General features: G+C 40.2%; 1 long non-coding RNA gene across 1 annotated transcript; it reads left to right on the top strand.

Moving 5' to 3' along the window:
- The first annotated feature begins 1,665 nt into the window (after positions 1-1,665).
- Positions 1,666-8,514, top strand: LOC149316948 (uncharacterized). The gene is made up of 3 exons (XR_016280721.1): positions 1,666-2,817; positions 5,757-5,819; positions 7,953-8,514. It is a non-coding gene; the product is annotated as an uncharacterized LOC149316948 (long non-coding RNA).
- The last annotated feature ends 14,041 nt before the right edge of the window (positions 8,515-22,555 follow it).

A 22,555-nucleotide genomic window follows, 5' to 3' on the forward strand; every position in this document is an offset into this window, starting at 1 on the left:
ATTAAGTAAATCCAGGGATCTGGTTCATCTATGGAATTTTAGATTTCCTGTTAAGAAAGTCTACATTATTGTTCAGCCTGACATGGAGCAGAACAGGATACTCCATAAGCCACCCAGTTCAAGAAATATAATGCAAAAATCCATGCAAGTGATTTTAGTATGTGAGGCAGGTTCAGTTCCATTCATTTTAAATTCTGATAGCCCTGGAATTGCAATAAAAACAAATTAAAGATGCCATGGAATTTTGCAAAATGCAAAACATTAACATACACTTGGAGAGTTCTTTTCATGGAAAACACTCAATGGAAGCAGTGACAGCTGATGGCTTCCATATCAGTGGAACTGTGAATCAATTTGGGGTTATAGACTGAACATGGAAAGAGCTATCCAAGGTGTTAAACCACAGCCCCCAAATGTGCTCAACATATTGAAATTTTTTCACTGTCTCATTGACATGGATGCCACCAGCTTCCAACAAAGGGAAGAGGAAAAACAGATTGCATAAGGCTAGCAGCATTTCCCGGGAGTCTTCATAAGCTTCTGTTCTACTTTTGTTGCAGTGATTTCCATCATGCAATACAATACCAGAAAGAGGCCATGGTAAGTTCAAAAACTGTTTGTGCGTATGGTGTCATTACTATATTTTATCACTGATTACTGTGATTGTGTCACTGTTTGTTTGGGGACAGTAATTTGATACCGAAATTGAGAAAATCCTGTGTATTATGATCCATATTTTGAGTGGAGAGACTCCCTTGGTGTGTGTGTATCACAAGGACAAAAAAGGCAAAACATAAAAGAATACGAGTGCAGACTGAACCAAAAGAGAACAATCGCCCTTACTTCCCTTTTATTGACATTTGCTCTTTCAACCACGGCAAACACAGAGATAGGAAATTATGAGCTCTTGTTGATATGATGGTCTGGCTTGCTTGTAACATCATTTTTTAGTATCATCATTTTGCCTTGTTTTATTTCTTTTACCCATCTGTGTTTGTATAATATATATTTATACTATAGATTTTTCATTCTTTTTTCCCACACAGTTTTGAAGCCTGCTTAGAAAATATAGAAAACAACAAAGAATAAATACATATAATACAGTGTGGAGCTCAGGTGCTCACTTAAATTCTTGTGAAGATATCTATTTACCAAACACTCATCTAAGGAAATGTGGGATTTTAGTGTATGCTCAACAGGTAATTTGTTAACTGCTTTCAAGGTGACTTAAATTTATGGCTATCCCATGAGGGGGACACCTCCAAGCCCCTCTGTCCACAACCACTCTGTTCAGGTCTTTCAGGATCAGGGCTGTGACCTGCTTGATTGTGTTTATCCATCTAATATGCCACCTACTTTCTGCTATCCTCCACTTTTTTTTTTAACATTATTGTCTTTTCTAGTTGGTAGTGTCTTCTCATTATGTGGCCAAAGTATGACAGCCTGAATTTAATCATCCTGGCTTCCAGAGAGAGTTCAGGCTTGATCTGTTCTAGGATCCATTTTGGTTGACTTTTTGGCTGTCCACAGTATCCTCAGCACTAACCAGCCAATCAGAAGCCAGAGACTCTAAGCCAATCAGGTGCTGGCTGAGGAGTTTGAAGATTCCGCTTGGCAGTTGGTTTTAGTCAGTTAGGGTTTGGAATCCTGAAGGATGAAGCTGGTGTTCAGTTGGGGAGCAGTAGAGTCCAAGAGAGGACTGTGTTCCAGACGTTCCTGAGGGAACAGCATTTTGTTACAGTGGGGTGTTGATCATAGACCAAGAAAGGGTCTGATAGGTCCAGAGAGGGACAGTGTTAGTTTGGCAGTCTAGAGAAGAGAGTGTAGCCAGACTCTGAAAAAGGGGTTTCGGTTACATAATTTCCTGAGGGATATTATAGCCTGTGTGGCTGAGTTATTAATTGGGATTTAAGAACAAACCTGTATATATATGCAACCAAGAAAGACACAGTAACAACTTCATGTCCAAGTTACCTTTTTCCATTCTGTTTTAAAATAAACTTTTATTCTTGTTTGAATATCCACTTGGCCTGTGTTTTGAAATCAAACCACGCTACTGATCTTTAGAAACGCAGGGGTGTGGGGCCATCATGGGAGAGTATCTTGGGGACCCTTCTCATAAATTAGGTGGGAGCAGGGTCTAAAAAGCCAGTGTCAAGGTGAAGGGTGGGCAGAGACCTTCACATAATTTGGTGGCAGCGGTGGGATTAGAATAACCCATGTGGCTGCCATAATAGGAAAATGCTGTTACATATTTTGGTGGCAGCGGTGGGATGATAAGACCCAGGGGGCTGTCATCAATTGAATTTAGTGTTAGGGCATAAAGAGTTGTTACAGTAGTGTCTTCTCATTATGTGGCCAAAGTATGACAGCCTGAATTTAATCATCCTGGCTTCCAGAGAGAGTTCAGGCTTGATCTGTTCTAGGATCCATTTTGGTTGACTTTTTGGCTGTCCACAGTATCCTCAGCACTCTTCTCCAGCACCACATTTCAAATGGATTATTTCCATTCTATCTGTTTTCTTCACTGTCCATTTCTCACATCTGTACATAGTGATGCTGTGATGACCCCCCTGTGGTCCAAGCAACCAAACAGCAGGCCAGCCTTGGCTCTTAGTCCCAGCTGATCCTTAGCTTCTCCCTGAGTCTCCTAGTCTATGTTCCTACTCTTTGTGGAGTTGAAGATGACCACTGGAGATCCTTGAATCATGCTGCCACCACCCAGTGAATTCGTATTGGATTTCCCTTAACATACACTGGGACTTGTTAAGAAATTCTAGTTCTACTTCTTGCTAATCTTCTCAAGCATCAACCAAGGTAGGACATGTGTAAAGGAGTGTCGAAGAAGCGGATACTTTTAAGGAAGTATTTATTGTAATTAAACAAAACAGAACAAAAATATATAAATCATGTCAGATCTTAAGGGCCTTGCAGGTACAATATGTGTAATTATAAAAGTATTCATTTCATGCAAGCAACCAGAAAAATAATAAATAAGGCCTAATCTGACACATTCTCACGTAACTGATATATTGATGTAATATGCCTTACTTGATGGATTTTAAATATAGTTACTGGTCTTAGCTTAGCATAAACTGTCTGCCTGAATTATGCCTTCTTGCTGTAGGCACAACACTACAGTTTTCCTAACCTGTAAGACTAACTTGAGGGAGACATTCCCACCTCGAATTCCCACTGTAGAAACCACTAACTGCTGATGACTCTCTCTCTGCCTCTCTCTCTAACTGTCACTCTCTAACTGTCCCTGGTCTCAGAGGCTTTTTCTCTTAGAAGCTTCCAGAACAACTCTCGCTCCTGCTCACTGATTGGCCAAGTGAGCCTTCTGTCAGCTGTGATGTCATTACTTATTTGCATGTACCTCCCTCTCAGCTTACTCTTATTACCTGGCAGAAGTCTTCCAATGGCTGGGGGCCCAGTCATTATGGATGCATAGACTATCCTAACTTTAGTGTTCAGTTTTATATCTTTGTGCTTTGGGATCTTGTTTAGTTCTTTCATAGCTGCTCTTCCCAGTCATAGGCCAGGAGCTGAAGGACCTAGAAGAAGAGTCCAACGAGGAGACTGAAGAAGGGACCCAGGCAAGTCTGCCAGAGAGAGAACAGCCTGCAGCTCTCCCTGTTGCAGAACAACCTCAGTCAGTCCTCCCCATTGCCAAGCAGCCTCAGCCAGCTCAACTTGTTGAAGCGCAGCCTCAGCCAGGAGGACAAAGGCTGGACTCACCGTCTGATGAGGCAGAAGACACAAGTGAGATCCCAAGCCCATAAACAAGAAGGAGAGATGAACTTACACAGCAAAGATGCTCAACTATGATCAGCAGGGAAAAGGGAACAAAAGGGAAGTTCTGATTAGGACCAGTGGGTGTCAGATCATTTAAGAGCTGAGTTTGCCTAAGGCTAGTGCTGGAAGCAATTCGTCTGTTTCCTGGTGAGCATTCCTATCCCCAACACTTGTTTCCAGACTCTTGAAATTCATACTTTGGACCTCCTGGCTTCTTTGACCCTTGGAATGTGTTGACCTTGATTCTTGTTGCCTCCCTAAACTCAGACTGCTTGACCAATGCCTTTCTCCTAACGGACTCCCTCGGACAAGGACACTTTCTACCTGCTGATAATTTACTGCCGCTTCTTGCACTATCAGTTGATGGTTCCCTCCCAGCCAGCCTGTGTAGGTGTTTGGTGAATCAGGACAGTGCTACTCTTCTGATTTCTTCACTTCAGTCTCCATTCTGATGATTGATTTGAAGTATGGGAAATCTTTAACTGTTTCCATTTCCTCATTGTGTAGATTGAATTTATATAAATCTTCCATGGTACTTTTGTTTGCTTAATGTTCAGCAGTAAACCTGCCTTTGTATGTTCTTTTTTATCTTTCCTTAGTAACTGCTCCATGTCTTTGCTGTTTTCTGCTAGTAGTATGGTATCATCTGCGTATCTTAGCCTGTTGATGTCCCTTCCTCTGACCTTCACTCCTCCTTCTGAGTCTAGACTAGCACTGTTTACTATGTTTTCTGCATAAAAGTTGAACAAGTAGTGAGATAGAATGCAGCCTTGCCCGACCAAATTTCCAGTTGGGAGCGATTCTATTTCTCCATATTGTTTTCTGATAGTTGCCTCTTTTGTGTCAGCTTAAAAGTGCTGTAAAATATAGAATTCTCCATATTGTCTTATGATAGTAGGCGCCAGGACTAAGTGGCCTAAAAATCACCCCAGAATTACAAAGTGAACTGATTGAATTTGTTGTGCCATTTACAAAAGAAATGTGTCAATAACAATCACAGAAAAGATATTTTTATTGTTGTTATTGGGTAACAGGAAAGTAAAAAAAAGTTACATTTAAAAATTAACTTGATAACTAACCAATATGTGCTTTGACACTGTGACTCATTACTTTTTAAACTAAAACTTCAGTCTACCATCCTACACTGGTCTTATCTACCATTAATCTCTCATCTTTTAAGATGAAAAAAAAGGACAAGTACTCTTTATGTCAATTTTAACAAGTGATGGGGTTATCTACACACACACACACACACACACACACACACACACACACACACAATACAGGATGTAGATTTTTTTAAAAAGAAGGTCTATATGAATATCTGAAGCAAAGACAATGAAGTGTCCTGGATCACCTTCAAGGCTGGTGTGAGCTGTGGCATGTGACAGAAGGTACAGTTGTGTCAGACGTATTCATGGCTAGCCTTCCTTTAGGGAAGAGGCTTTCAACCTGAGTCTCTTCAGGTTCAGTCTTCATACAGAGAGACAAAGAAACAAGCAGACAGGGAGCCTACGGGGACTCGCATCATAAAGACCAGTATCCTCAGTGGTATTCTCAATAAAATGAAATGTAAAAGAAGTAATTCCAATTAAACTGTATTTATATCCTGGCAGAGAGCCACTGCTTGACAGGTGTCACCAATTTACTCTGTGCTGCATATTTCATCACGAGGTAGGGCCTCATGGGTATTTTTTTGCTGGCTTTACAGAGAAGTTTGCCTTCTCCATAGAAAATATATGTCACTTGTGCTGGTCTATAAAGTCCATATTACAAGAAACTGAATGTGCAATTCATAATTTAAGGGTGGTTTTTTTTTGCTCATATCTTGATGTATGTATGCATGCATGCATGCATGTATCCTACCTTTAAAGCATCATGTAATCATATTAAGGACCATTTTATGCAAATAAACCATTTATTCTGACATGACATTAATTAAAATGTTTCATTTACAGATGTCCAAGAATCTGTACCAATGGACATCCCTCAATCCACCACGTCTGAACTCAATACCAGAGGTATTTTGTATTCCATATTCTTCATATTATCAGACTACAGACATCTGCAAGGCATGTATGGAAAATGCACATGTTTCAAATGCACACAAATTTACAGCATTAATATTCTTTAATTAATGTGAGGGATGCAAACATTTCCATTAGCAAACACGTTCTTTCCCATGTCTAACTATACAAGAAATCTTTAAGCTAGGTGAGGCTGAGAGTTCGCTCACAGGGTAACCCAATAAGCCAAACTGGCTGGGTAGGAAAGAGAACCTAGTCTTAGGCCAACATTACAACTACTATATCTCTCTCCCTACAGTTGAAGATCTGCTTTTCCAGGCTTCCTTCAATTGAAAGGGCAAATTCCATCCATGAAAAGGAACAGACATATGAAGCTAACCCTCATGAAGGGAGATATTAGTGCATATAAGCATTATCACTACTTAGGAGTTTATCACACACCTGGACTTCCACTTTGCTCCCGTCGCCCAAACGTCACCAATCTGCAATGGGAGCCCCCCTGGAGGGATCACACCTGGCATTATTAAAGTGGAACGCTTCCGTTTTTTTAATAACTGATCAAATCGTTATTAAAAATGGTCCCTTTTCCTAACAATTACAATAATGTTTCCATGATGAAAATGAAAGCATTCCACTTTAATAGCACCAGGCGCGATCCCACCAGGGGGCTCCCATTGCAGATTGATGACATTTGGGCGATGGGAGGATGACAGACAACCTTTCTATTGTGGCAGGCGCTTGGGACTTTTGTTATCCCACTGCTGCCACCCAATTATGTGACAAACAACCTTTCTATTGTGCCACCCAATTATGTGAAGGCCCTGTCTAGTCAACCTTTACCCTAACACTGCCACCAATTTAAGTGATGCATTCTACACCACACTCTACTCCTATACCTGGCTTTTAACGTATAGTAGCGTGTGTTTGTGTTTTGAAACTCAGGCCAAGCAGTTTTCAAGCAATAATAAAAGTTTATTTGAATAACAGAAGTATGTTGAGTATCCTTAATGTACAGTTGTTATTGTATCTTTATTTAGCAAATTAGTTACCGATATTTCACTACTCTCCCTCTCAGTAGTAAACCAAAGTCAGCCACTCAGGCTATGAAATCCGTCAGGATCCTAATAACCCCAAAACTCCCTTCCTAGAGTTGGGTTATCTCCGAGTCCCTCAATTTCAGACTCTTCCCAAAGATAGTCCCTCTCTGGACTTAACAAGATCTATCAGGTTATAAGCACCTTACACTGGATGTAAACCTCAGTTTCCCTCTGGAACTCATAAAACTATGTCCACTCACTGGACTCAACAGAACCCTATCTGACTATTCTCTCGGGAACTTCTGGAACACAGTCCTCTCTTGGACTTAACTGTTCCCTCAATTGTTAAATCCCAACTGTCTCCCAACGGAATCTCTCCTCTATTAGCCCGGAATTTTCAAAAGTCCCAGCCCACATCCTATTGGCTGGTCTTCAGCTGCCTTATGATTGGTCAGCCGGGTGTTCTGTGCACCACAGAGAGCAAAGCAGAAGTTCAGGTGTGTGATAATCTCCATAGTGTGACATCTATAGTGCTTTAAACTAAGATCTCAGTCTCCACAGGATCTCATCTATATCAACAATTACTGCAGCTCAAGAAAGGACTTTTGAAGACTAAGGGCCCGAACTGACAGGCCAAAATAAAGCTGCTTCAGGTCACTTTTGAGGTATGCTGTTTAAATGCTGCATGCATCCTAAGAGGCTGGAGGTCACGCCAAAGCCACACTCCAGTCCTAAGGACTTAAGGCTTTGGTGCACCTTCTGGCCTCTTAAGATGCATGTGTCATTTAAACAGCATACCTCCAAAGTAACCCGATGTAGCTTTATTTTGGCTGTCTGTTTGGGCCCTAAGTAAGAACAATCAAAGGTATCCAAGAACTATTACATTTTTCAAAATGCCTATTTGCTGGCCAACACTAGTCTTTCTATATCAAGGGGGAAAATGGCTTGATCAGCCTGAAAGTAGCTCTTAAGTTAGTAGCTGGAAATATAGCTGGCATGTAGGACTTCATAGTTGCATTCCTATGTCTCCAAACCATATCTTTAGCAATGCAACTCCCAAAATATTGTAATTTCTGTGTTATTACAACAGGAGAATCAGAAGAGATGCATCCAGCTACCTTCCTATAGCTGAACATGCAACATCAGGCATCTTTAGGGACCTCTTGGGGTCCTAGGATCCCCACAGATGATGTCTGTGCAGCTCATCCAGCCACTCCCGCCACTCTCCAATGACATGGAAATAGTGGGTCTCTGTCATATAAATGGTGGGTTGGGGAGATTTGGGTTGTTGTGTTGTGAGTAAAGAATTATGATTTCCTCAAAAATAAAAAAGTGGGTTTCTTCAGCATATGTTGGACTATTATCACTCACTAACAAGATTTTAGCCTGTGTTTTGCTTTTAGACGTAGACGTAGAAAGCATTTATTTTCTCTTTTGAAACACCAACATTTTAAATGGAACATTTAAAATGCTAGGAAATCAAGATATTTTTTTACTTTCTTCCTAGTATCACTGATGTGTTGTCCCCCCCCCCCCCCATGCAAGAATCAGTGGGACCCTTAACAAACCATAATCCATCAACATACTACAGCAACACTATCTGAAGCACACAATTCCTACTTGCTTCTTAATTTTTAGATGACAGCATTGGTTTGATTTACTGCATATAGCTCTCTCTCTCTCTCTCTCTCTCTCTCTCTCATCCTCTTCTCTTCCCTGTCTGTATGTCAGAGAAATTTGTGCACCTGATTTCAGGTGGAATAGGCAAATACATGCCAGTGTCTTCAGGGCCTTCTATTTTTCCTCCAGTACCTAACAGAATTTCTGTCATTGAAATTGTTAGATGCAAAAAAACCAGAAACATACCCCCCACTCTTTTCTTTCATAATCCTTTGAGGAAGGATGCTCACATGGTACACCAGAAGCAGAATCTGCTTCTAAGATATGTCTGTGTATTGCATAGGTTTTCTAAGAAATATATTAAGTTTTCTTACAGTGACTGGGGGGGGGGGGGGGATTCAATATCAGAATGAAGGAAGCAGTCAGTCAGTCAGTAGGATGACTACATTGAGGGATTATACCTATTAACCAGGCTGTTGCATGCATCACTTTTTAACCTTTTAAATCGTCATTTGAGGCTAGCAAGTTTCCCTCAGAGGCCCCAATAAACAGATTTCCATGATATCCTCATTCAGTCAAGATATGTAATCTGCAGGTCTAGAGCTACAAAGGTTCCATTTTATTAGCAATCTCGGGAAACAATGTGCTATGATGTCCTACTGTATTCAACAGGAATTATTCTCAAAACTGTATACAATGCACCTTTCCCTTATGCGGGGATCCGTTCTTGACGCCCGCCCACCCATGACGCGTAAGGGAAATACTGCCTATTCTGGAGCCCCATTGAAAACAATGGGGGCCATGTCTGCAGTGTGGCGCAGCGCGCATGCCATTGGTACACATGCCATTGCCTCTTCCAATGTGCAGCTTTCCACATAAGCTGAAAACTACATATGGCATGCTTACGTATGACATGAGCACACTGTACGTAGAAATGAAGCCTTAATCTTAACTATGAAGTCATTTATTGCAATAGGGTTTAGGCATCTGAAATTTCTCTGGGTTGGAACCAAAACACTAAGGATCAGGTTTAGCAGATGAAGGTTCAAATATTTTAGTCATCTGAATTTTCTATGGGTTGGATCCCATACATTAAGGATCAGGGTTAGTAATGAAATTGGTGGCTGAAAAGTAAATCTCTGTAATTTATTCTGGATGTTAAATGAGCTATCCAAGGTGCTAAGCCTACTATGAAGATGCATTTTAATACCTTGGATAGCTTTTGGCTAAAAGCCTAACTGGATTCCTTTCTCCACTGAGGTCCAAGCTACCATTCTTTCTGTCTTGCTTGGCTGCAACTCCTGTAAACTCTAGAAATGGCATCATTAGGGTTGGCATCACTTGGTGAAGTAACTCATAGTGTCACTCCTCCATTGACCTCCTCCCATATTGCACCTTTCAGGATTATTACTATTTTATTTATTTATTTTTGGTAGTAATGTTGATCATAAATTATAATTCCCATATATCACTGAATGTAATGGCAACAATTGTGACATAAATGACTATATTTTAAATTTCAATATCATATGCACAACCCAAAAGTATTTACATTCACACAGTTTCATATGGTTAAAGTGAAAATTTGGTGGCAAGTGATATTTGTTAATAATTTTTTGAAAAATTGTTTTTAAAAAAAACAAACATACCTAGGGCATCACCTTTCTCCTCTCATTGAGCCTCACCTCATTTACACCTTATCTTCAACATTTTAAAGTGATGCAGGTGAACACCACAGCACAGTTCTACCAAAAGGCAGAGGTTTGGAGAGCAGTGGTGTCACCCCCCATTAAGGTGTCACTGCTGCAGCCCAAACCCCTGTCAGTCCCCTAATGACACCCCTGATCTCTAGATACAATAGCCAATGGTGAGAGATGGGGGTGATGTAAGCCAACAACATTTGGAGAGATATTCCTGGTGTAAGTTAATGACTGGTGAAGGAAGAGTGTAAATAAACTATGAATAGCTGTTTAATTGCAAAAGTGGATAACAGCATAAGGATGGACTGTTCATCTGCTACTAATCCTAATATGTAGTCTGAGTTTTTATCAGATTTTATGAAAGTTGACCAAGGTGTAGTGAGTTGAAAGTATTTTCTGGGACAGACAGTAGTCTAGACCAGCCTTCCTATGCACCTTGCTCGAGAAGGTCTTTCCCTACAATAGCGCTTTTGATTGTAAAACTACCTCTAAGTTAGGATAGCTGTATTCTTGTGGAGCTACCAGTGTATTGGCAAAACTGTATTATTCATTATGGCTTTTCATTTTTAAAACTGTTTTGAAGTATCATCATCATCGTCATCATCATCATCATTATCACCATCGTCTGTCTTGAAAGAATGCTTTTTAAAATATATATATACCACAAAAGGAAGGAAGGAAGGAAGTTCATTTTTTAGAAACTTGTGTAAAACTTGCAAGGTTTATTTCTCACTATGTACTTTGAAAAATACATTGTAGAAACTTCCAATTTTCTTTTTCCACAGTTAATTAAAAGACTGTCAGAAATCTCCTGTTGTTTCCAGTAAGTCTGGAATTAAGTGTAATTCAAAAGTGTAATTAAAAGCATGATTGCTTGAAGGTTTCCTTATACTTTTTATATATATGTGTAGTTTTTTCATTCTCTGCAGAGTAGCACAAATTGGCTTGGTTTGAGGGATCTGTCATGATTTGTGGGCAAAACAATCTTTCCAACAGATATCATATTGTTCCTTATAGACTATTACATTTCAATTGAAAATGTTCAACTTCGTAATAAGAAATTAGCTTGTGACTGCTTAATAATCAAGAATTGAAATATCTCTGCATTCATTAAAAAGTCATTTATAGGAATAACAAGACTATCCACTGTGATAATAGAAAGGATTAAATAAAACTGGAAGTATTGGAAGGGATATGGAACATTCACAATGGAGAGGACATGCAAGTCTAAGCAGAAATTAGCATTATGCAGAAGCTTACTCTGAGTTACTGTATAACTATCTGCAGCAGGAGTCTTGTAACCTTCCCATGCATCATATAATATTAGCCAATGTCAGGCCTACTTATCCACACAGTAAGACCAACCAGCTTGTGTTTCATCATGTCTCTCCATCAGTATTTGACAAACACATACAGAGAGAGAGAGAGAGAGAGAGACTATGCACATACATGAGATGACTTCCCTGTTCAGTTTTGTTTACTCGGGTTTTAAATGTTGCATTTCAAGAATCACATCACATCTTTATTTTAAAAACAGAAACAGACTGGAAAAAAAGCATGCTACTAGGACTAGATGGTAGCAGCCATGCATTAGTGCTCCATTGCAGAGGACCTCTAGAGGGAGTACATGAAAAACTGAACTTCATCTCTATGGAAAACCTTGGAATTGCTGTCCATATCTTATTAACTTCCAAGTTAGACTTCTGCAGACATTGTTTGGTGTTATGGTGAACATCCTTGGCCTGATAGCTTTCAGCTCCTGTGGATCTGATAGGATCTGGGTTATGGGAAACCCTTCAAAGTTTGTGGCTGTACAGATAGGTGGCATCCAGCTGCCCCTGTACTGGTTGGATCAGTGCCGCAGCAGCTGCATGCAGCAGCACCGATCCACTCCCTGTAGTGAGAAAAATGAAGCCACTCCAAACAGCTTCCTGGAAGGTGTGTCATAAGCACTGCAGCATGGCATCATGACGCCCCTTCCACACTGTGCTGTTTCATCACTGTGCCACCTGTGCGTCATCATGGTGTGCACTGTCTAGAAAGGTGCTTGCAAAAATGGCACACAGGCGGCATGGTGAGGGCTTGGAGTGTGAGGATCCTCAGCCCTCACCCTGAGCACAGGCCAGCACAACATGTCAGTCTGTATAGCACCTTAGTTTCAAAATCTGAGGATCATAGCAACCCCCTATTACCATGGAAGAAGGGAGAGCACAGGGTATTGGTTACTACTAAGCTGACCCCCATTTCAGATAGCTTGGATAACCCCTGGACTGAAAATGCTGCTGCTCAATGTCAGGTCAGTGAATGGAAAAACACCACTGATCAAGGACTTGATCCTAGACAAGCATGCAGATGTGAGCTGTATTATAGAGACCTGCCTGGATGAAGCTGGGGAGGGGCCATCATTCCTGGGTCCCAGGATGTACAGAGGCCATTCTAGAGTCCTTCCCTTCACCAAAAGTGTGCCAAGGTGTACATCATTGACAGCCTCCTTACAAGCACCAGCCTTTGCCCATTATCAAAGTCCCCCAGATAGAGTATGTAGAAGTTTGTTTTTATCAAATCTGGCCATGAAACAACCAGTAAACTCACACTACACTTGTGTTGGGAGAATGGCTCATGAATGAAGAATCCAAAGAGGGCACGTGAATTTTGGCACAAAATATTCTAATTCAAGAAGAGTAGTGGGTAAAGAGGTCTGGGATAATCTCCATGTAATGAAGTTTGAAATTACTATACAGTCATTTTGGGAAGCTATGGACGGCTGCAGCAGCAATTGAGTACATGTATGCAATGCTATATCCAGTTATAGTATTACAGAGAGCCAGCATGGTGTAGCACTTTGAGCACTGGACAATTCTTAGGGTCACCATAAGTCAGAAATGACTTGAAGGCAAACAAAAAACAATATAGATATTTATAGTTCAGACGGAAAAATAAAGGAGATATTTGATTAGATGCAGGGATTCCTTGAGCAGTGTTCTCCTCACAAAATCTCCTGCTTATTGAAGAGGACGTGTGATTCCCCAGCCACCCACCCATTTCTCATTCATCCCACCATCAAAAATATTCTTAAGAGATAGAGGACTTCAAAAACAGCATGGGAGTGGAAGTTGCAGCCAAATGATCCAAAGTAATTAACAAACTTAAATCAATCCATACCAATAATCTAGGTGATACTATTGAATGGGTTCCTTCCAGTTCTTGGAAACCAAATGATTTTTGATACTTTTATACTGGATTCCTTTCAGGATTTTAAAACGGTTTCTTGGTTGTATTGCTTTTGTTCCCATGGGTTTGAGTGATTTATTTTTCTGGTTTTTCTTTTCTTTGTTATTATTATTAAAGTAATGTTCTTCCATTCTCAGGGAATTATTTGCTTTCTTTTATTACTGTGTACAGAAGAAATCTTCCCTCTAGCAAATCTTCCCTCTTTTCAAATAAGTGCACTGTGCTTTACTACAAGTGCAAAGCGGGCTCTGTGGTGCCTAGAGCTTCCATCTTCCAAACTATTATTCATACAAATAGCCCCACTGGTTTCTGCTAGATCCAGTCCAAAGAATGATATCACTCAAGAACTAGTGAGAAAACATGTTATCACACATTGGTGTGTGTGTTTGCAGAAGGGATACAATAAAAGTTACCCAAATTAGCACAGCTCTCATTTTTCAAAGAACTTTCCTTCTATTTTTTACTGTCTGAACCCCACAGCTAGGGGAAAAAACTTCCAGAAAATGAGTTGAACTGGGTCCAAACTTTATTAAGTACAAGAAGAAATACAAAGGGAACTGATGGTGTGGTGGTGGTACATTTTATGTTAACACATAGCTATGCCTGGTGTTATCTGGCTGAGTCTTTCTGCTCTGAAAAAGTGGTCTGGCTTGTATTAGGAATATACATTACCACATATTTCATTCTTTCCAATGAGAATGAAAAGTTTTGAAAGTTTTCTTACCACCGGCTGAGTTTTTGCTCATTTTTAAAAAAAATTCTGACATTCTGGGTGTTCCTTGTAAAAGTTATATTTATACAATAAACATTGCATTTTGTGAAAGTACAATGTTTTGCACACCCAGCCTAAATTCTGTGCAAACACACCATACATTGCACAAAACAATGCATTCTTCGCAAAGTGCACTGTTTTCAGGGAAGCCAAAAAAGGTTCATAAAAATGTCAGAAAATGCAAAATCAAATAAAATAGTTAATAAAATTCTCATAGTGTGACAAGATAAGTCAAGAATCCTTTCTTGTTGAGGATAAGGGAAGATTATTTACAGTCCTAATTCATATCACCTTGTAATGTGGCAGTTTGAAATCTTGAGGTAACATATTAACCTCAACTGCTTTTTATGCTAGCTGCTAACTCCAACCCACTGGATGATCAAGGCTTCATTTTTATCAGGTGAGAGAACCATGTGAATCCTAGAAAATGTCTCCAAGACAGGCTGGATCAGAAAGTCCTAGGGATGCCTCTGTTGTTTTATTCAAGCTGGATTTTCTCCCAAAGTGGATTTTTGGACACTAAATTGCTCTTCTCCCAAGCATTTTAGGAAGAAGATTAAGAAAGGGACTGGTACAAGACAGGACAAAAGTAGAGATTACATTAGCCCAGTCCTCCTCTCTTTCTATTCTACTTTACTAAATTTAAAGTCCTAAGATTGGAGTTTATCACACTAGGGAACATACTGCGGGAAATTGGGAGTAAAGCGTGATTTAAAGTACATTCGAATTTAAACCAAACTTGCAAATTCAGTTAGTTTATCACACTAGGGACTGCCCAAGTGAAATAACACAAAATTAATTGGAATGCAAAGCAGAAAAAAATGGCAGCTTGTTTACTTTCGGGATGTTACGAAAGTAAAAAAGCTGTCGTTTTTTCCTGCTTTGTATTCGGATTAAAAACTTAGCATTATTTCACATTACCTGTGACATCATGTGATAAAATTTGGGCATTTCTCAGGGGAGGGGGTTGGTTTAAATCTAGTTTAACTCCCATTTTACTGCAGAATCTCACTAGTGTGATAAAGGCCATAGTGACGTGGCCTCTGTGGAATCCCAATGTATTATATCTTCAACAGGCCCTATTAAGTTTAAAGGTTTAGGAAATAGAGGTGCAGGTTTAATGTTGCTGAGACCTGTTCAAACATACAAAGGTAAGTTGTGAACCCATTAGTGAGTGTAGGGTTTCATGTTTATCAAGAATGGTCACAATCTGTTGGAATCGAAAAGAGACAACTTTATTGGTTATAGCTAATCTGGATCCACAAAATGGGTCTGGATCTAGGAATCAGCCTACCAGCTGATGCAAACCTATCCAAACTGCATGACCAATGCAGGACTCCGCAGCCCCAATCTGGCCTTTCCACAGAGCAAAAAGAGACTCCTTTTCATGCTGCAGAAAAGGCTCCATTTACACTGTATCTTTCCCTTGGCAGTAAGGCAGAACCAACCATCTGTTCCTGGGTTGAACAAGACTTGGTTGCCTGTGTAGCGAAAAGACAGATTAGACTGGGATAGCAACAGCCAATCACAAGCCAGCTGATGTCAACCAATAGGATGCTGGCTGGGGAAGGTTGAAAATTCCATTGTGGCAGTTGGAATTTCAGTTAGGGTTTAGACTCCAGAGAGAGAGGGTTCTGCCGAGTCCAGAGAAGGACATAGGTTTTAGGAGTTCCAGAAGGGAACTGTGGTTTAAATCTAGAGTGAGGGACTTCTAACCAGTTAGTTACTCCAAGTGAGGGAGTTAAATAATAATAATAATAATAATAATAATAATAATAATAATAATAATAAAGTGAGGGAGCTTAAGTGGCAATACTATTAGCTTGTAGGCTAGGAATATAAGTAGGAAAGGACAGTGTGAGTGTCCTTGAGAATTATTAACATTGATACTCTGTGGAATATTGAAGAATTCTAACAAAGTTAACATTCAAAAAGTCATTTTACCGACTGTACTAAATAACACAAGCGCCTGAGCCAATAGCTTTTTATTTTGAAACTATTCAAGTAACATCTGTTTCAAACACCTGTTCAATAAAGTTCAGTTTTTATTTCAACAAAAGCTTGTCTCCAATTTAAATAACATCCACATTACCATCATTACATTTTAAAACACAGAATTTAAAAGGGTCTGCTTCAATTTGGGGACTCAATGTCACATTATTATTTTGGTAGCCATCATATTAAGGAGAGTGCACATTTCACTACAACGTGACATAAATTTGGTGGCAGTGGATAATAAGGCCCAGGTTGTTGTCAACCAAAGAATATAATAGCTACTGGAAAAGTCTATGTGACAGCCTGCACCCCCAAGGTTCCTTAAGCAGACCCACACATATGTGTATTATGGGAACACATACTCCATCTACCCCAAACTGATCCCCATGCCAAAACCACTCAAATGTGTGACAATCAATAGTAGCTGTGTGATACTACTGACAAAACATCTGTCTATACAAACCAGGAAGGTAGGTAGGGATGAAATTTGAAATTGAAGTTGACACACATTTGGAGTCATGTGGGAATCAGCTTATATGTTGTAATGATCTGGTACAAGCTTTTGTTATTGACTTTCAAAGCCCTCCATGGATTGGCCTCTCCTTACTTATCTGACCTTCTTTCTCCTTACATACCTGCTCGCACCCTCCGCTCTTGTAGTCAAGGTCTCCTGTCACAGTGTAGGACTACCACTGCCCCCTCCCGAATTCGTCCCTTCTCGCTTGCTGCCCCTTACTCCTGGAACCTTCTTCCCCCACATGCACACCTCATCACTTCTCTACCCAGTTTCAAAACTGAATTAAAGACTATACAGTTTAGAGAAGCATTCCCAGATGCGAGCCCCTCTCTGACCCAGGAAGCCTCCTTTTAATCATCCATCAAGAAGCCAAGCCCTTCCTCCAGTCCATCTGCCTTGGTCCAGGCCTCGGAAGTGGAGAAGATCTGCTGGACCTGATCCTATTCCCCACCACCACTCCCTTCTCCTTTTGTGTCATGTCTTTTTAGATTGTAAGCCTGAGGGCTGGGAACCATCTGATTAAAAGATTGTATGTACAGCGCTGTGTAAATTTACAGCGCTTTATAAATAAAGGTTAATAATAATAATAATAATAATAATAATAATAATAATAATCCCTGTGGTCCAAGCAACCCAAACAATGGCCCTGTCTTGGCACTTAGTCCCAGCAGATCATTTATTCCCCCCCCCCCCCCAAATCTCCTGTTCTCAGTTCATACTCCCTGCGAAGCTGAATGAGACTCTTGGAGAACTTTGAATCATGCTGACACCAGCCAGTGAATTTATAATGACATTCCCTTAACACACACCGGGACTTGTTAAGGATTTATAGTTCCCTTCCCTTTCTAAACTAAGCAAGCAATAACTAAACTAAGGCACATGTAAGGAAGTGTAGGAATAGTAGATACTTTTAAACAAAATATTTATTCTATTAACAAAAATAATATAAATCATACAGGGTCTTTTGACCTTGCAGGTACAATACATATAGTTATCAGATTGTCATTTCAAGCAACAGAAACAAAATTAATAAGGCCTAACCGTTTTAACTACCACATTCCTAAGTACCAATACAGAGATGGAATCTTCTGGCCTAGATGGGGTTGAGATGTAGTTACTAGCCTTGGTGTACCACAAACTACCTTCCTGAAGTATGCTTTCTTGACACAGGCTCAACACTGCAGTTTTTCCCAACCGGCAAGACCCACATCAAGGGAGATACTCTCACTGCAGAAGCTCCTCCAATTGATCTCGGAGGCTTTTTTATATCCCTCTGTTGGAAGCTTCTAGAAGAAACTCTCTCCTGGTCACTGATTGGCCAAGTAGGCCTTTCATCAACTGTAATGTAATTACTCATTTGCATGTACCTCCTTCCCAGCTTAACTATTTGTTGTCTGAGAGGAGTCTTCAACTGACTGGTGGCCCAGTCATTACATATGTACTAGGAGAGGATTTGAGCAGAGCCTTCATTTACAGTGGTCCCTTGGTATCCAGGATCTCCTGTGGATACCAAAACTTGTGGATGCTCAAATCCCATTAAAAACAATGGTGTAGTAAAAGGATGTCCCTTATATAAAATGGCAAACACAAGGTATGCTTTTTTGGAATATACACACACACACACACTTTCAAACTTTGGATGCTTGTGTCCAAAGGAGGGTGAAGGGTCTGGAAACCATGCCCTATGAGGAATGACTCAGGGAGCTGGGCATGTTTAGCCTGGAGAAGAGAAGGTCAAGAAGTGATATGATAGCCCTGTTTAAATACTTGAAGGGATGTCATATTGAGGAGGGAGCAAGCTTGTTTTCTGCTGCTCCAGAGACTAGGACCTGGAGCAATGGATGCAAACTACAGGAAAAGAGATTCCAGCTCAACATTAGGATGAACTTTCTGACAGTAAGGGCTGTTCAATAGTGAAACACACTTCTTTGGAGTGTAGTGGAGTCTCCTTCCTTAGAGGTCTTTAAACAGAGGCTGAATGGCATCTGTTGGGGATGCTTTCATTGTGATTTCCTTCATGGCAGGGAGTTGGACTGGGTGGCCCTTGTGGTCTCTTCCAGTCCTATGATTCTATGAATTCATGGATAAGGCATACAGAGGGCCGACTGTATTTCTGAGTCCCACCACATGCCATTCAACCAGTTGCCTCTGATTTGCTGGCATTCTTAGTCCATATAAGAGCCTGAGAAAACTGCATGGATTTCTCAGAAAGCAAAACAGCCCTGGCACCTGGAATGTGGCATTCATCCTATTCTTGCTTATCCATAGCCACAATCTGAAAATTCGTATTATCAGCGAGGGGCTCAATATATCACCCCTATGGAGTGGCCTGCAGCCACCCCCTTGCTCACCAGATTGAGGCTGTGGTTAACTACATGCCACAGCCCTGATCTGGCCTTTCCACAGTGCAAAATGAAGCTGCAAAAAGTGGCTTCTTTTCACCCTGACACCTGCCCTAGGTGTCAGGGTGGCGGCTTTTCAGCACTCCTTTTGTGCAGTGTTTTTAAATGCTGTGTCAAGGGAGCACAGTGAAGCCCCCCGCTGTGCAGTTGGGCATGCCGCCACACCAGCGTATGAAGCCGGTATGTACAAGCTCTCAGTCAGGAAACACACTGGGGAATGTAAAATGTTTAATTCTCCTGTAAGTTATCATTTTGATTTTCTTCCTCAAGGTCTTCCTGTGGTCTGGATGTCATGCTGGACTGCCTTATTGATAAGGTTGGCTATGGAAGTATTTTCAGGGTACACCTTGATCATTATATTTTGACAGACATTTTTGAATTGTATAGTATAGTAATGTTGATAAACTCATATGACGTGGGCTGGAAAGACCTGGATGTCAGTCTCTGTTTCACCATGAAGCTCCTGATGTAACCTTGAACATGGTGACTTACCTTCCAGGACAGATAAAAATTTCAACAGGTTTTTAATGTGTAACACTTAGTTTTATTGCTGTCATTTTTAATGTGCAGTATCTGTCAGACTTGCTGCTGAATGCCAATGGGCTGGTGGTAATATATGAGCTTTATTATTGCTTTTAGAAATTGTTTGTTTAGTATATTTTAATGATTATCCTATATGATTTTATGGTTATGCTGTATGACATTCTGAGTCCATTTAGAAAAAGAATGTGACATAATAAAATTATTATTGTTGTTTTATAACGATTATTATACCATGAGTTCTTTGGAGGAAAGAGAGGATGCAAACACAGTAAATAATTATGAGGTAATATCAAAACAGAATTGAGAAGAGTATGTATGAAATAATTAGTTCTATTTTATATTAAAGCACTGAAATTTTAATGAACCTTCCCCTCTTCTAGGAAGAGGTTATTAAATAAGTACCATGTCTGAAGGTTGCATCACATACTAGAATTAAGAATGTGATGAAACCATCTGATATGGTACTAATTTATTGAGAGTAACAATAATTAATATAAACCAGGCATGTTTTGGTGAAATTTCCAATATGGCATTTTCAGAGACACAGCAAGGATGTGTATGTGTGTGCATGCAAACACCTTCAATAATAAATAATCACCTGTTGATTTATGGTGACCTCATGCATTTCACAGAGATTTCTTAGACAAGGGATACTCAGAGGTGGTTTTAACATTTTTTCCCTCTGAAATATAGCCTAGAGCACCTTGTATTCATTGGCAGTATCCCATTCAAGCTGACCATGTTTAGCTTCCAAGGTCAGATAGCTTATAATACATATTTTATGCTTGGTCATTCCTTACCCAGAGCCTGTACTGAACACCGGTCATGACAGGCTTCCCGACGTACTTCAGTATCTTCACATATCCATGCTATGAACAGGTTTACCCAATTTTATTGCAAATAATACAATATGACATAAAAAGCTCATGTTGTGAACTAGAAAAAAAAGAAAGAAAGACTCAGTTGGCAGATGCTTTGAAGATTCCTTCTGAAATGGAATCAATGTATTCTAAATTTTTCATAACTGCATTTAAAGCTATAACTAACTAATAACTACCTAAATAAATAATACCATTCCATAGATACCACAATTTTCTATTCAAGCTTGCTTTTACAACCTCCTGGTATAATACCAATGAACATGTGCACATTGACCAAAGGTTGCAAAAAGCAACCTTCATGTGATTGGATAAATGGGTTATACCTGAACAGGTGATGAACTAAGTTATTAAAGAGAATGTATTGTTGATTGTAGCCCTATCCTCTATATCCTTGTTTCTACTTTACCCCCTTCAATGTCTAAAAACCCTGAAAGGATTCTCTGCCTGGATTCATTTGGGTTAATCAGTCGACATTCCTGGTGTCTCCAACCACATGAGGTGTTCTACATGTGCTCAAGAGATCAAAAGAAGAATGTACCTTCAGAAACTAATTCTTTAATAAGGTAAGACTGGGAATTGAGGTTTGGAGTGAGTGAGGCCAAAAATGTATGGGACATGGCAATTATATTTGTCTCTCTCACTATATCCACTTAGACTCAGGTCTTGTCTGCACAGATCAAAAGCGCTGTTTTCCTTCTGTTTAGATGTTGTTTATTTGGACGATGCATGATCCAAACCCTAGTGCTGGTGTGGGCAGTCCGGATGACTTCTGGCATGTTTACAACAGAACCAAGGCATAACAAGGTTAATATGAACTAAAAAGAAAATCCCTTACCTGTTGTTCCAGAATCCTTTGTTTCTGTGCTGCACGGACATCCCACTGAACAGCCGTGAATCCACCGCCATCATGGGTCATATGTTCTGAGGTCAGAACAAGGCTCAGAGCATGTGACCAATGCTAGGCATCTCATTCTAACCTCTGAACCAAATGCCCCATGGCAGTAGCAAATACTGGGTGGCAAAGAGCCACTGCAGTGCAAAAATGGAAGCCAAGGAGTATCCTGGCCAGTACAGACAAAGCCTCAGTCATTTAAGGAGCTAATTGAAAGACTTCACTTGTATCTATGGGTTTTTCTGGTTGTGGCATTTCATCAGCATTCAGCAAATAGTAATAAAAGATGTCACGAAACTGTTCATTCTTCAATTCTGTAGAAACTCTCTTGGTTAAACTAAAATTCAGGAAAAATTGAATGTGGACAAGGGGGATAATTATGGGACATAACAAGAAGCAATATTCTTAATCCTAGAAATATTGCCAAGTGCTTTCAGTCTTCATAGTAAGCTTTCTTGAGGTAGTCTGCATGAATCCAAAGGTCCATGTTGCTCCCAGGCTCATGTCCTCCAGTTCAGGCAATGCAGTCCAAAACCCCAGGACCAGGTTTGGGCATGATCCTGTCAGACTAGGTGTGGATCTGGTGGATCTAGCTTTTACATTGGGGTAATCTGACCCCTGGTTTGTCATGGAGTTTTCTGGGAATTCTGTGGCAAACCCCAGCTCTTTTGACAACCTCACCCTCCATATGCTCCTTACCTTGCTGCACAGTTGCTCATACTCAGAAGCAGTTGCTTCATCTGATACAGAAATGTGGTACCTGGTCATGAAGGTGCCCTGTTTCTGTGTCAGATGTGGCAGTGGAAGGTACCAGCAACAGCATGGCAAAGTAAGGCATGCATAGCAATAGCAGCTTCATTTATATAACACATCATACTACCTAAGCAGTCTTTAAGTGTTTCTGTTTCTGAGATTCCACCTCTGTGCTGACAACACAGTTTGCTACTACACAGAAACAGGATTTGGTGTCCCTATCTGTGTTACATTTAATTACCAGAGGTACCATTGCCTCCTGCTATGCAGTGTTCTCAGACGGAATGCTTATGTTTTTCATGTTTCTTTTAAAGTCACTTCCAAAGGAGTCACTCTTCTTAAACTTCTCTTTCAAGTCCTGATTTGTTGCTTTGTGACAGGGATGGC

Source organism: Sceloporus occidentalis, unplaced genomic scaffold (genome assembly GCF_023333645.1).
Source record: "Sceloporus occidentalis isolate IW3139 unplaced genomic scaffold, rSceOcc1.0.p SCAF_3, whole genome shotgun sequence".
NCBI classification, from domain to species: Eukaryota; Metazoa; Chordata; class Lepidosauria; order Squamata; family Phrynosomatidae; genus Sceloporus; species Sceloporus occidentalis.